Below are 14482 nucleotides of genomic sequence, written 5' to 3'. Positions count from 1 at the left end.
GAGCTCTGTGGTTGCCAGAAACATGCTTTTCTTCTGCTGTATCACAGGGAATTGCTGCCTCTCCCTTTAATCAGTTTTGCTGTTTGAAAAAGACTTTAGGAACAGATAATAAGGCAGACTTAGTGAGGTCAATATTCAAAGGCACTTAGCTGGAAAACGTATGAGTTAGGTGGCTAAATGCCAACTTCAGAATATCTCTGTGAGGCGTTGCGGGGGAGTTCCAAGATGGAATTGAGATAGGCCAATAATTTATTCCGCTAACTCCAATATTTGCAGTTAGCTGAATAAGTTAATTGGATATCTCTAGACATATTCAGGATCAAAGGAAACGTTTTATGGGAATGTGTACTCAGATACCATTAACTTGATCGGCAATATTCTACAAAAAATACAGTGCCTCGTAGGCCTATTAGCCTGAACCCCCCCCCACCACCACCACCACCACAACAATGAAAATAATGCTAGCTTTGCCAGCTGAACTTCCCCCACTACAGCCCTCAAAAATTTAAGTTAATGAACTGGGTCTATAGTACCGAAAAGCTTCCCTCCCCTCTTCCCTCCCATAATCGCTCCCCCTCCCCCTTGTCCCCACTCTAATCCTCCATCTCACGCTGACACCCCAATCCTCTTACCACGACTAGGAGCTCAGAACTAGCATTCTTCCCTCTGCTGCTGAAATCTACTTACATGTTTCATTAAATTTGGTTAGATAAATCCAAAATATGATGAATTAATTTTCCTATTGATTTTAATGGAAACAAATTAAATGACAATGAAATTAACAAATTAACCTGGTAACCAACTTGTATAAAACAAATTAAAAATGGCAAACGAATAAAAAATAAATATTGTGCACGTTCCTAGTGCTATTGCATATTAAATTGTGTTTTAATGTGCATTAATGCTGGGTTGGCCTTAACATAATCTTGCATTAGTCACTGAGGGGGACCATTTTCCAAGCGGATCGCACGCGATACCAAGTCGGGCGGCGACAGCCTCGGAAGAGGAGGAGTCAGGGTGGCACCGGGGCTGACGCCGCGAAGACTTCGCCGACAGCGAAAGGTACGCGCTGCCAGTTTCGCACTGAATAACTTCACCTTTTATGGTGTAGTTATTTGGCGCGACACCGGCAGCGATCACTGCTGGCTATCTCTGGACCGCCCCCCGTTACCGCGGGATTCAAAGAGCCCGGCGGTATTAGTAAATGCAGCCCTAAGTTAGTGTTAATGTAAAATTTTGTCATAAATACATGACATGCAGCTCATTAATATTCAATGGGTCTAACACAAATCACATTAACTAATATGATTTGCATTAACCCTGGCTAATGCTAAAAATTAACTATAACTCCTGAGGGGCAATAATAGGGGCAGGAAGAGGAAAAATTTAGCTTTGTTTTTTGTAACTTTTATGGGGGGGGGGGGGAATTTGTTTCCTGTAATGTTTATTTCATTTGTTTAGTTTAAACAAAAATGAAATAAACATTATGGGCAGGATTTTAAAAAGGTTACGCGCACCGGGCCTGTTTTAAAAAGGCCCGGCGATGCGCGTGTAAGTCCCGGGGCTTTACAAAAGGGGCGGTCCGGGGGCGGGGCCAGAGGCCTCCGACAAAGCGGCCATTGCCGCTGTGTCGGAGGATTGTGTGCTGGTGTGTTCAACTTGCGCCTGTCCGGAGACAGGTGCAAAAGGTAAAACAAAGGACGGGGGGGGGGGGGGGGTTAGAGTAGGGCTAGGGGGGAAAGGTTAGGGAAGGTCAGGTTAGGTTAGGGGGAAGGGATCGGGGAAAGGCAGCGCGCAAGGTGCACATTTGTGCACCCCTTTGTGTGCGCCGACCCCGGATTTTATAACATGCGCGCGCCTGCGCGTGCATGTTATAAGATCGGGCATACATGTGCGTGCGCGCCAGGTAGCGCACGCACATGTAGGCCGCGCACACTTCTTTTAAAATGTATCCCTATATATAAAACTTCAAAAACAAAAAAAAAAAAAAGAAGAAATGGGGCCTTGCATCCCCCCCCACCCATCCCTCCCAATGGAAAAAATGCCGGGCCAGGATCCTCCCTGGCCCCCACATACTCGGTCCCTGGGGGAGGGGGGGGGAGGTTTGCAGATAAGGCCTTGGTGCCTTGCATGGGGCCTAAGCCGAGGTTGTGGCAACCTACCAAGGCCCCAAGGCTTCTGCTGGGGCCTAGGTGTTGGGACCAGCCTCGGCCTTGTGTAAGTCTAGTCTGTGGTAGTTTGACGCAACCTACCAGCCCAGAACACGCCCACGCCCACACCCAGACCATGCCCACTCCCGTTTTTGCAACTTCTTTGAGTGTGCACCGAGAGATATGTGCGTACTTGGGCACCTTTTAAAATCTGTGCGGTGTGCGGCGGCCGAGCACACTCTTTTCTCCTGGTTTTGGTATGCGCCGGGCTTTATAATTTACACAATGGTGTTTTGTAGGCGTTAACACCCATGTTAAAAGTATCTGTTAATATGTGTTAATGGTAACTAAGTGCAATTTTGCACATTTACTGTGAAAAATATGGAGCCAATGGGGCAGGGGGAAAGCATGCTCTTCTGTCCCCTTCTACTCAGCTACCAAAGGGATAGATGAGGACCCCGGTGTCGGGGGAAGGCAGAGAGTAGAATAGAGGGTTTTGGACAGTGCAGGAACCTTCCTTGAATATTGGCGGTGAGGGTGGGGAATCCACTCTTAGGGATCTTGCTTGAAGTGGGGATTAGCTTCTGGGAGCCTTGCTTGATTCTCAGTGAGGGAAAGGGGAGCCTTACTGACAGGTCGATACTGTAACGTGCGGTTGAAGATTTCCCGTCTGTAACGTGCTGGGAGCGCACAATTCGGACGCGTAAGGCGATTCAGCGATACAGTCTCCAGTTTCACGCGTCCTTAGCGCTTCTTAAAACAGACGCATAACCCTTACCGCACGCAGCATGTATATGATATGTAAATGAACGAATTAGCTGTATAATGAAGGAATTAGCTATTCCCCTCCGATAATGTGACGCGCGCTCAGATTATCTCCTTTGTAACCCGCTATTTTGCCGCGTCCTTAACCTGTTAGTTTACCGTTACCCTCTACTTGGTGTTAGTGTGGTGTTCGAAAATTAAAACGGGAATAAAGAGTAAAAAATGGTGTAAAAAAAGTGTAAAAACATTGCTTACCTGCCCTGGCCCCGTCCGGTCTCCGGTGCAGCCCCAGTCCTGTCCCCTCCTCCCGAAGCAAAAAAAAAAACAAACCGAAAAAGTAGCAAGGCTCGGGCCTGCTACGGTAGTCCCTTCTCCCTTCTCCTCTCCTCCCGATTTCGGCGCTCAAGGCGGCCGGGTGGGCGTGCATTCATCCAGGCAGAGGGAGCCGGCGGCGAAAGCGGCCTCCGGCTCCCTCTGCCTGGATGAATGCACGGCCCCCGCCGGCAGTGAATGAATGCCCGTGCGATTTCGGCGCTTAAGGCAGTCACATGACGTGACGTCACGCCTTGAGCGCCGAAATCGCACGGGCATTCATTCACTGCCGGCGGGGGCCGTGCATTCATCCAGCGGCCCCCGCCGGCAGCGAATGAATGCCCGTGCGATTTCGGCGCTTAAGGCAGTCACATGACGTGACGTCACGCCTTGAGCGCCGAAATCGCACGGGCATTCATTCGCTGCCGGCGGGGGCGCTCAATGCATGAGCGCCGAAATCGCACGGGCATTCATTCGCTGCCGGCGGGGACCGTGCATTCATCCAGGCAGAGGGAGCCGGAGGCCGCTTTCGCCGCTGGCTCCCTCTGCCTGGATGAATGCACGCCCACCCGGCCGCCTTGAGCGCCGAAATCGGGAGGAGAGGAGAAGGGAGAAGGGACTATCGTAGCAGGCCCGAGCCTTGCTACTTTTTCAGTTTTTTTTTTTTTGCTTCGGGAGGAGGAGACAGGACTGGGGCTGCACCGGAGACCGGACGGGGCCAGGGCAGGTGAGCGGGGGCTGGGGGATAGTTTGCCGAGCATCGGGGAACATAACTGTCCACTTCCTGGTACCTGTCATTTCAAATGTCATTTGAAATGACATTTGAAATGACAGATACCAGCGCGGCCGTGAAGCGTTAGGCCCGCGAACCCAGGATACTGAATAGGCGCTCTATACAGTAAAATGGGTTGCGCGGGCCTAACGCTTGCCTAAGGCTTCGCAGCCGCGGCATGCATTTGCATGCAATTAGAAGAGAGTATAGAGCGGTAGGTGAAGAGAACTGTGCTTGCAGGGAACGAGGGTGCGCCTGACACTGCCGCACTGTTTCTACCGCGGCCTTAGAGTATCGACCCGTGAGTGGGGAAAATGGACATTGTGGGCCACAGTAAGTCTTGCAATAGACAACACTGCTAAAGTATCGCTGTTATCTCCTACAAAACACTGAATTTAAAATCCCAATATGTTAACTTTCATTAATGTGGTATTTTGCAAAGGAAAACACCTGCTTTAAGACAATCTGTTAATGTGTGTTAGCAGCCAGTTTTAACATAACTGAGTACACTGGCACTTATCTTAGAATTTGAAATTGTATTCATTTCTAATAAGTATCATGTTGCTAAGATATACAAATAAAATTGTAAGGGAACAAACCAATAAGTAAAGTAAATTTACATAAAAGAATAAAATCCAGCTACCTACAAGTCAGTAAATAATGAAAAAAAAAAAGCTTGTCTTTTATTACTTTCAGCCTCAGGTCTGCAGACTAAAGATTTTCTAAAGGTTTTATGATAGGGCTGCTGCACCCCATAGAGTAGTAATCAGATTGAGAAATGCTTTATGAGCAAGCATTTGCCCAAGGATAGCAAGGACAGTAAGAGTCATTCGCTATAGGAAGCTTGATTTTAGGTCTTTTTCTTTTGCATAATAGTGTATTGAGCAATATGCAGTATTAAATTTGTAAACTGGTTGCTTTTTTTTTTTTTCATTTTTTGTAAAACAGAAGCTAAAAGGTATGTGTTTGTGTGTGCATACGTGTTTCCGTAAAAATGGGTAGGACATAATAAAGCAAAAATGTTGGGAATCCCTGTTACCCATTGTATGTTAAAATTACCCTTTCATGGAAAAGCACTTTATATACATACATAGGTCAAAAATCTCCATTCATAATTCTAACATCTTCATGGCCTGAAGATACGTGACATAATTTTTATTGCAGTGGTTCTCAACCTCTCCTTGGTGCCTCCCCTTTAGCCACTCATGTTTTTAAGAATTTCCCCAATATATTTGCATACAGCTGTATGGACATATGCAAATATATTTCATACATATTCATTATTATTACCCTGAAAACCAGAGCAGCCGGGGGGAGGGTGGAAAGGGCATGGTTCAGAAGTATTGATTTATCATATTAACTAATAAACATACTTACATTCACCTTTTCTAATTTAAAAATTATTTGCACTTTATGTCCCATACAGCTCATGCAGGGCTTAAATGGCAACACACGCCTTGGCGCAGTAAATACATTGTGTATTAAGTAACTTACTTATTTCTTTTTGTTTTTGTGCTAAGATCTTCATTTACTTCTTCTGGAGAAGCACCATCACTTCTGTCTGCTGGTAAAGATACATAGAATTAGTATTTTATAGATAGTGAACTGAAAGGGCATCTTATTCTATGTTTCCTTTTCAGGAACAGTTTTATATGGGTGGGTTTCTTTGTTTTAAATCTCCTAGACATACTGTATAAGGATGTGCAGCCCCAAAATTTTTGGTTTACTTTGTTTTGGGGATTTTTTTGTTTTTGTTATTAGGTTTAATGTTTTTCTTTTCAGTTCAGTTCATTTACTAAACCAAAAACAATAACCGTTAAGGAAATCAACCCCTCCCCCCAAACAAAACAAAAAAACCCAAACTGATTAAATAAAAAAATAAACCAGGCATCCCGCGCCCCCAACCCTCACTCCTGGCTCAAAAGAGTAATTGGGCCTCGGGTCAGGTTTAGCAATGGCCAGTCCAGGCCTGTCCTGCCCCCATTCACATTTGTCGAATTCAGGGATCTCATACCTCAGCCCTCACTTCCTTCCTTCATGGGTCCTTCTCAAACCCTAAAGGGTAGGAACAAAGCTCACTTGATCCCACCCTGGGTATGGAACTTTAAATATGGCTCCATCTTGCTGGAGCACAGCACTGAAGTGGCCTAACTTCAGTGCCTTTCTCTGGTATAGCCAGTGCCATTTTGTTGTACACCTGTACAAGAAAAAGTCACAAATACAAAAATACCCTAAAATCTGGGGGCATTTTCGTAGGAGACCATTTTCAGTTCATTCCAAAAATGGCCTCATTTGATGCATTTTTTGTATTCCTTTAAAATTAATGCACATACCTAACACTGGGGCCGATGCAATAAAGGCGCGTAGAAAGCGGGCGCTGAACAGTCAGCGCCAACTGTCTTAATGCGCGCATGGTGCCCCATTGGGGGGGGGCACCATGCAATATTTAAATTAGGGGGCCATGCTAGGAAGGAGGCGCTAGGGTTGTTTACGCGACCTTAGCGCCTCATTCCTAGCACGACCCACCGCGGCTGCCTGTCTGCTAGTAATGAAAACGGCCCCCCGAGTTTCTTGGCGGCCATTTTCATTACTGGCAGACCGCCGAGTTATGAAGACCGACGCCGGTAAAATCGGCAGCGGTTTTCATAACCAGCCATCTGCCAGTAATGAAAATGGCCGCCGAGAAACTCGGGGGGCTGTTTTCATTACTGGCAGACAGGCAGGTTATGAAAACTGACGCTGAGTTTACCGGCATCAGTCTTCATAACTCGGCGGTCTGCCAAGTTATTTATTTTATTTTTTTACTTTAAATAGAAAAGCATTTTTTTCTGCCTTTCTGTACTTCTTTTCAATGCGCTCAGCTATTAATGCCTGCTCCAGGCAGGCGTTAGTATCTGAGTGATAAATGTGCACCTGAGACGCATTGGGAGTGAATGAGTAATAGGCTCATTCACATGCATTTGCATGTGATGAGCGCTGTCTCATTCACTCCGCGTTAGATGCGGGTAAAATAGGCGCTAATCCCCTTATTGCATTAGGGGATTGATTAGCGCCTAATTTACCTGCGACTAACTGTTCGTTAAGGGTGCGCTCGGCATATTGCATCAGCCCTACTATACGTCAAGAGCTCAGCAAACTGATGAGTTTTTAAATTTTATTGTCTTGACTCTTTTTAATGAATTCTTAACCCAGTCTTCCTATTGTACTTATTTCTGAAAAACTATTGTTACTTTTTCATATCTGCCTAAAATGACTAATATAAAATATGACCTTCAAATACTTATTCATATCTGGGTTGATTTATTTCTGGTGATTTATGTCTCCAGAAGGCAAACAGGAGCCAAATATTGGGTTTTCCTAAGTATATACTGTCAAAATGTTGATATGCTGCTAACTGGTGTATTTTTAAAAACATAAAACAATTTATATAATGGCCTGTAAAGATATTCATGATAGTCTGCTCATACTTTTCAATGTTGGGCACCATTCTGCCTCTGCTTCCGTCCCCACAAAAGTTTATTCACCCACCTAGATGCATGACTTTTGCCTCCCTAAAGCCTCTATCAAGAAAAAGTAAAAAAAAAAAGTTCTGTTTGGAGCAGTTTCTGGTTGCTTTTAAAGAACATCAGTGTCGCAAAAGCTACAACACATTAGAACATAACATAAAAAATTGCCATACTGGGTCAGACCAAGGGTCCATCAAGCCCAACATTCTGTTTCCAACAGTGGCTAATCCAGGCTACAAGTACCTGGCAAGTACCCAAACACTAAGTAGTTCCCATGCTACTGATACCAGTAATAGCAGTTGTTATTCCCAAAGTCAACTTGATTAACAGCAGTTAATGGACTTTTCCTCTAAGAACTTATCCAAACCTTTTTTAAACCCAGCTACACAAACTGCACTAACCACATCCTCTGGCAACAAATTGTGCTTTGAGTGAAAAAGAATATTCTCCGATTAGTTTTAAATGTACTACTTGCTGACTTAATGGAGTGCCCCCTAGTGATTCTATTATCCGAGAAAGTAAAGAACATGATTTTAAAGATCTCTATCATATCTCCGCTCAGCTGTCTCTTCTCCAAGCTGAACAGCCCTAACTTCTTTAGCCTTTCCTCACAGGGGAACTGTTCCATCCCCTTTATCATTTTGGTCACCCTTTTCTGTACCTTCTCCAGTGCAACTAGATCTTTTTTGACATGCGGCGACCTGAAGTGCATACATCACTCAAAGTGCAGTCTGACTATGAAGCGATACAGAGGCATTAGGACATTTTTTGTTTTATTCACCATTTCTAGGGATGTGAATTGGGCTTCGGACGATTGAAAATATCGTCGAAATTTTCAAAATCGTCAGAAATCAGGGGCTCCCCCAAAACGATAGGAAAACCCCACGATATTGATCATGGGAGTTCCCTTATCGTTTTGGGGGAGGGCGGGAAAAACGGCACATACAAATAACCCCTAAACCCACCCTGACCCTTTAAAACTAACCCCTTAGCTTCCCCCACCCTCCCGACACCCCCAAAAACTTTTTACAGGTACCTGGTGGTCCAGTGGGGTCCCGGGAGCGATCTCCCGCTCCGGGCCATCCTCCCGCTCCCGGGCCGTCGGCTGCCACTAATCAAAATGGCACCGATGGCCCTTTGCCCTTACCATGTGACAGGGTATCCGTGCCATTGGCCGGACCCTGTCACATGGTAGGAGCACTGGATGGCCGGCGCCATCTTGTGCTCCTACCATGTGACGGGGCTGACCAATGGCACCGGTGGCCCCTTTACATAGTAAGGGCAAAGGCTATCGGCGCCATTTTGATTACTGGCAGCCGATTGCCCGAGCGCAGGAGATCGCTCCCGGGACCCCCACTGGACCACCAGGTACCTGTAAAAAGTTTTTGGGGGTGTCGGGAGGGTGGGGGAAGCTAAGGGGTTAGATTTAAAGGGTCGGGGTGGGTTTTTTGTTTATCGGCTCATGCGCAGCCGATAAACAAAACGCGATTGGGCCCGATGCAAAAAACCCCACATGTGAATCGGAACCGGAATCGGAACCGATTCCGGTTCCGATTCACATATCTAACCATTCCCTTCCTAATAATTCCTAACATTCTGAATTATCTACTATGATACCTAGAACTTTTTCCTGGGTGGTAGCTCCTAATATGGACCCTAACATTGTGTAACTACAGCATGGGTTATTTTTTTCTATATGCATCACCTTGCATTTGTTCACATTAAATTTCCTCTGCATTTTGGATGCCCAATCTTCCAGTCTTGCAAGGTCTTCCTGCAATTTATCACAGTCAACTTGTGATTTAATTACTCTGGATAATTTTGTATCATCTGCATATCTGATTACCTCACTCGTTGTATTCCTTTCCAGATCATTTATAAATATATTGAAAAGCACCAGTCCAAGTACAGATCCCTGAGTCACTTTACTGTTTACCCTTTTCCACTGAGAAAATCGACCATTTAATCCTATTCTTTGTTTCTTGTCTTTTAACCAATTTGTAATCAACGAAAGCACATCGCCTCCTATCCCATGACTTTTTAGTTTTCTTAGAAGCCTCTCATGAGGGACTTTGTAAAACACCTTCTGAAAATCCAAATACACTACATCTGCCAGTTCACCTTTATCCAGGGTTTATTAACGCCTTCAATAAAATGAAACATATTTGTGAGGCAAGACGTGCCTTGGGTAAAGCCATGCTGACTTTATTCCATTAAACAATGTCTTTCCATATGTTCTCTCTCACACTAACGCCCCATTTGGAGTCCCCCAGGGCTCTTCCTTATCGCCTACCCTATTTAATATTTACATACTCCCTCTTTGCCATCTTCTCACAAATCTAAAACTCAAGTTCTATATTTATGCCGATGACGTTCAAATTTTAATCCCAATATCCAACTCACTAGACTCAACACTCAAGCTATGGAACTCTCATCTCCAAACGATCAAGCTTCACCTCTCAAGCCTCAATCTGGTGCTCAACACTTCCAAGACTGAACTTTTGCTAATCACTCCAGAAGGTAGTCCCTTCCAACACCATCTGCAAACTAACATACAAATATCCCACGCCAGAGACCTGGGAGTCTTCATTGATAGCCACCTGAACCTAAAGCAATTTATAAAAATCACCACAAAGGAGTGCTTCTACAAGCTACAAGTACTCAAAAAACTAAAACCGCTCCTATTCCATTATGACTTCAGATCTGTCCTCCAAGCCATTCTGTTTTCCAAGATCGACTACTGCAACTCCATTTTGCATGGTCTCCCAGCGTCCACTATAAAACCCCTCCAGCTGCTCCAAAATGCAACTGCGAGAATTTTGACTAACACCAATCGGAGAGCGCATATCTCTCCTATTCTAAAAGATCTTTACTGGCTCCCAGTACACTTCAGGATTCTCCATAAATCACTCACAATTATACACAAATACATTCACCAGCAGACCCCTCTTGATCTGCTACACCCTCTCAAACTGCATTCGACGGCCAGACCTTTAAGGGATGCCTACAAAGGTTCCTTACATGTACCTTCTATCAAAGTTGTGCACCACTCAAATATCAGAGACTAGGGATGTGAATCGTTTTTTGACGATTTAAAATATCGTCCGATATATTTTAAATCGTCAAAAATCGTTAGAAGCGCGATACAATAGGAATTCCCCCGATTTATCATCAAAAATCGTAAATCGGGGGAAGGGGGAGGGCGGAAAAACCGGCACACTAAAACAACCCTAAAACCCACCCCGACCCTTTAAAATAAATCCCCCACCCTCCCGAACTCCCCCAAATGCCTTTAAATTACCTGGGGTCCAGAGCGGGGGTCCCGGTGTGATCTTTTACTCTCGGGCCTGCGGTGCGTTGTAGAAATGGCGCCGGCGCTACCTTTGCCCTGTCATATGACAGGACAAAGGTAGCGCCAGCGCCATTTTGTTTTTTGTCCCCCGACGTCAGGAGCATAGGAGATCGCTCCCGGACCCCCGCTGGACCCCCAGGGACTTTTGGCCAGCTTGGGGGGGCCCCCTGACCCCCACAAGACTTGCCAAAAGTTCAGCGGGGGTCCGGAACGACCTCCTGCAGTCGAATCGTGTTGCCGTACGGCCGGCCACTCGCCGGTGTGCGCAATTCAATATGCAAATTAGGTGGTGCGGTAGAAATGGGCAAAAGGAGGCGCTAGGGACACTAGCGCGTCCCTAGCGCCTCCTTTTAGCCCGGAGTGGTGGCTGTCAGCGGGTTCGACACTGAATTTTGCCGGCGTCGGTTCTCGAGCCCGCTGACAGCCACGGGCTCGGAAACCGGACGCCGGCAAATTGAGCGTCCGGCTTTCGGCCCAACAGCTGCCGGCCCATTTTACATTTTTTTTTCTTTTTTTAAAACTTTTTTTACACTTCGGGACCTCCGACTTAATATCGCCATGATATTAAGTCGGAGGGTGGGCAGAAGCAGTTTTTACTGCTTTTCTGTGCACTTTCCCGGTGCCGGCAGAAACTAGCACCTACCTTTGGGTAGGAGTTAATTTCTTACAGTAAAATGCGCGGCTTGGCTGCACATTTTACTTTCTGTATCCTGCGGGTATACCTAATAGGGCCATCAACATGCATTTGTATGTTGAGGGCGCTATTAGGTGCTGCGGGTTGGACGCGCGTTTTCCTCCCCTTACTGAATAAGGGGTAAGGGAAAACGTGCGTCCAAGGGCAGGTTAACAGTGCGCTCCATCGGAGTGCACTGTACTGTATCGGCCTGAAAGTTAGGTAGCTCACCACTTTGAAAATGAACTCCAAAGTACGTGAAAAAGAACCTATTTCCATTTGTTCACTGTTTATGCTTTCTAATATTCTAAATCTTTGAAAGAATCTTGTAAAAGGGATTTGTTTCTGCAGGGCCAGTTCTGGTCTTTTTTTGCTGCCCTATGTGAACAATTACTGTGCTGTTCCTTCCCCTCCCTCCCCACTCCCGTTCATTCAGTCTGTGTCCCAGACCCACCAGAATAAGGCCAGTTGCCTCCAGTGATTCAGATTTTAAATACTGACCCCTTTTGCCAGGCCTTCAACCCCCTTGACCAGAATGCAGGGCCTGTTCTAAGGGTATTAGGTGCTTTAAGTGAACCTTACAGACTTGCACCTTCCTGCTGGCCTTCACACACACACACACACACACACACACACAAAACAGATTTTACATGATAAAAGAAATGCAAAGTACTGACTTCTGAGGTAAAAATATCATTTACAACAACATGCATACTATATTTACATGCACTGCTGTGGTGCCAACCAGAAAACCCTGCAAAAAAAGGCACTTGGAAACCATTTGGTATTAGGCTTACACAAAAAAATACTCCAAATTACAGTTCATTAATTTCATCTATCATAGGTACTACCAACATATCGTCTTCATTTGCCTTCTATTTAATCATCTGGTCCAGTCCAATCATCACTTTCCATGGCTCCAGGAACTTACAGAAGGCCTTTCTGTTGTTGGGGGGGGGGGGGGTGGGGGGGGGTGCATAAACCACTTATTTATTTATTTATTTGATTTATTATCTGCTTTTCGGCAATATAGGTATCTCCCTATCCCCAGAGGGTTTACATTCTAAAGGCCAGATTTACTAAGGCTTTTATCGTTGGTGTACTGCATGGATCTGTGTTGTCCTCTGTCCTTTTCAATGTTTACTTGCAGTCTCTATGTAAACTATTGGATTCATTTAATATATATTTTTAAGGTCTTTGCTGATGACATTCAATTATATTTTGAAGTCACATCTTACTGACAAATCACATTCACTTTGATCTCTTCCTATTTAACAGCAGTTAGTTACTGGCTGCAGTTTAATGCTTTAATCCTTAATTTATTGAAAACTGAGGCTCTTTGGTTTGCGCGGAAACCCCAGCCAGAAGGATTGCCTAGAATCCTGATTGGGAGTGTTAATGTTGAGTTTTCTGATCAGGTCCGGAAATTAGGGTTCTTCTTTGACCCTCTGTTGACCTACAGAAAACAAATAAATTCAGTATTATCTTTGGGATACTTTATAATTGAAACAACTTATGAGAGGTCTAGAACGGGTAGATGTGAATCGGTTATTTACTCTTTTGGATAGTAGAAAGACTAGGGGGCACTCCATGAAGTTAGCATGGGGCACATTTAAGACTAATCAGAGAAAGTTCTTTTTTACTCAACGCACAATTAAACTCTGGAATTTGTTGCCAGAGGATGTGGTTAGTGCAGTTAGTATAGCGGTATTTAAAAAAGGATTGGATGAGTTCTTGGAGGAGAAGTCCATTACCTGCTATTAAGTTCACTTTGAGAATAGCCACTGCCATTAACAATGGTAACATGGAATAGACTTAGTTTTTGGGTACTTGCCAGGTTCTTATGGCCTGGATTGGCCACTGTTGGAAACAGGATGCTGGGCTTGATGGACCCTTGGTCTGACCCAGTATGGCATTTTCTTATGTTCTTATGTTAACTTAGACACCTTAGGCCCCTAATTGAGCAGGCTAATTTCTCCACAACCTTAGACTAGGGAAATTCTGTTTATTTTCAGAATTTAAAAAAGGATACGAGCACTACAACTTTTATATAATTCTGCAGCCATATTGGTTTTGAATGCCTCAGGGTAAGATCATGAAACTCTGTTGCTACACCAGCTCTACTGGCTGCCCGTGGAACAGAGGGTTAAATTCAAGATTTTAACCCTCATGTTTAAATCATGGTATGGCCTCAACATTCTTATCTAATCTTTTTAAAGATTATGTTCCTAACAGAACTTGCATTCAGGCAGTAAGCAATTCCTTGATATACCATCAGCAAATAATATTCATTTTCAGGACTCTAGCCAACGAGCAAAATCTATTGGGAGTTTTGCACTGTGGAATAGTTTAATTGATGAGATACGAGAAATAACAGATTTTAAATTGTTTCAACAGTGAAAGCTGCTTTATTTAAGGAAGCACTCCTGTAAATTATTTTTATCTATTTTAAATTGTCTGCTGTGATTTGTTTGTTTTTGTTTTTATTGTTTTATGTTCACTTTGTAATTTGCCTAGCATGACATAGTTATTATAGGCAGAAGTATTTTAAATAAATAAATAGTCTGCATTTGTTGTATTAAGCATATGTAGATCTTGAAACAGCCAGCTATTCCAAATGTACGTTAAACAATTTTCATATGAACACTAAGCTTTAGTTCATGCGTTTTTAAAAGTAAAATCAATGACTTCATTCACTGTTCTATTTACTAATACAGACAATTGGATACTGTGGAAATGTTGACAGACAGGGAGAGAAAAATGAAGAAGAAAGCAAGAATGAACCTTTTCAAATCAAATTTTCCCATACCTTCAAACCAACTTCCCCACACACTACCAATATCAAGCTCTTACAAACCCCCAAAAGCCCACACCTCTGAGACATACATAGTCAAACTATACCTTAAATACAACCCCTAAGCACTCTCTAAACATAAACCCACCATACACATA

The 14482-nt window shown here is 44.3% G+C and overlaps 1 protein-coding gene across 1 annotated transcript in view; it reads right to left on the bottom strand.

Moving 5' to 3' along the window:
- Nucleotides 1–5631, bottom strand: part of LOC115095811 (transcription elongation regulator 1-like protein) — a 112707-nt gene extending 107076 nt beyond the window's left edge. The window contains exon 1 of the mRNA XM_029609993.1: nucleotides 5494–5631. The gene's annotated coding sequence lies outside the window, so the exon portion shown is untranslated. The remainder of the gene's footprint in view (nucleotides 1–5493) is intronic.
- Nucleotides 5632–14482: the final 8851 nt, after the last annotated feature.

The sequence above is a fragment of the Rhinatrema bivittatum genome, chromosome 7, assembly GCF_901001135.1.
Source record: "Rhinatrema bivittatum chromosome 7, aRhiBiv1.1, whole genome shotgun sequence".
Taxonomy (NCBI): domain Eukaryota; kingdom Metazoa; phylum Chordata; class Amphibia; order Gymnophiona; family Rhinatrematidae; genus Rhinatrema; species Rhinatrema bivittatum.
The sequence above is the reverse complement of the archived record's forward strand: the minus strand, read 5'-3'. Positions and strand labels throughout refer to the sequence as shown.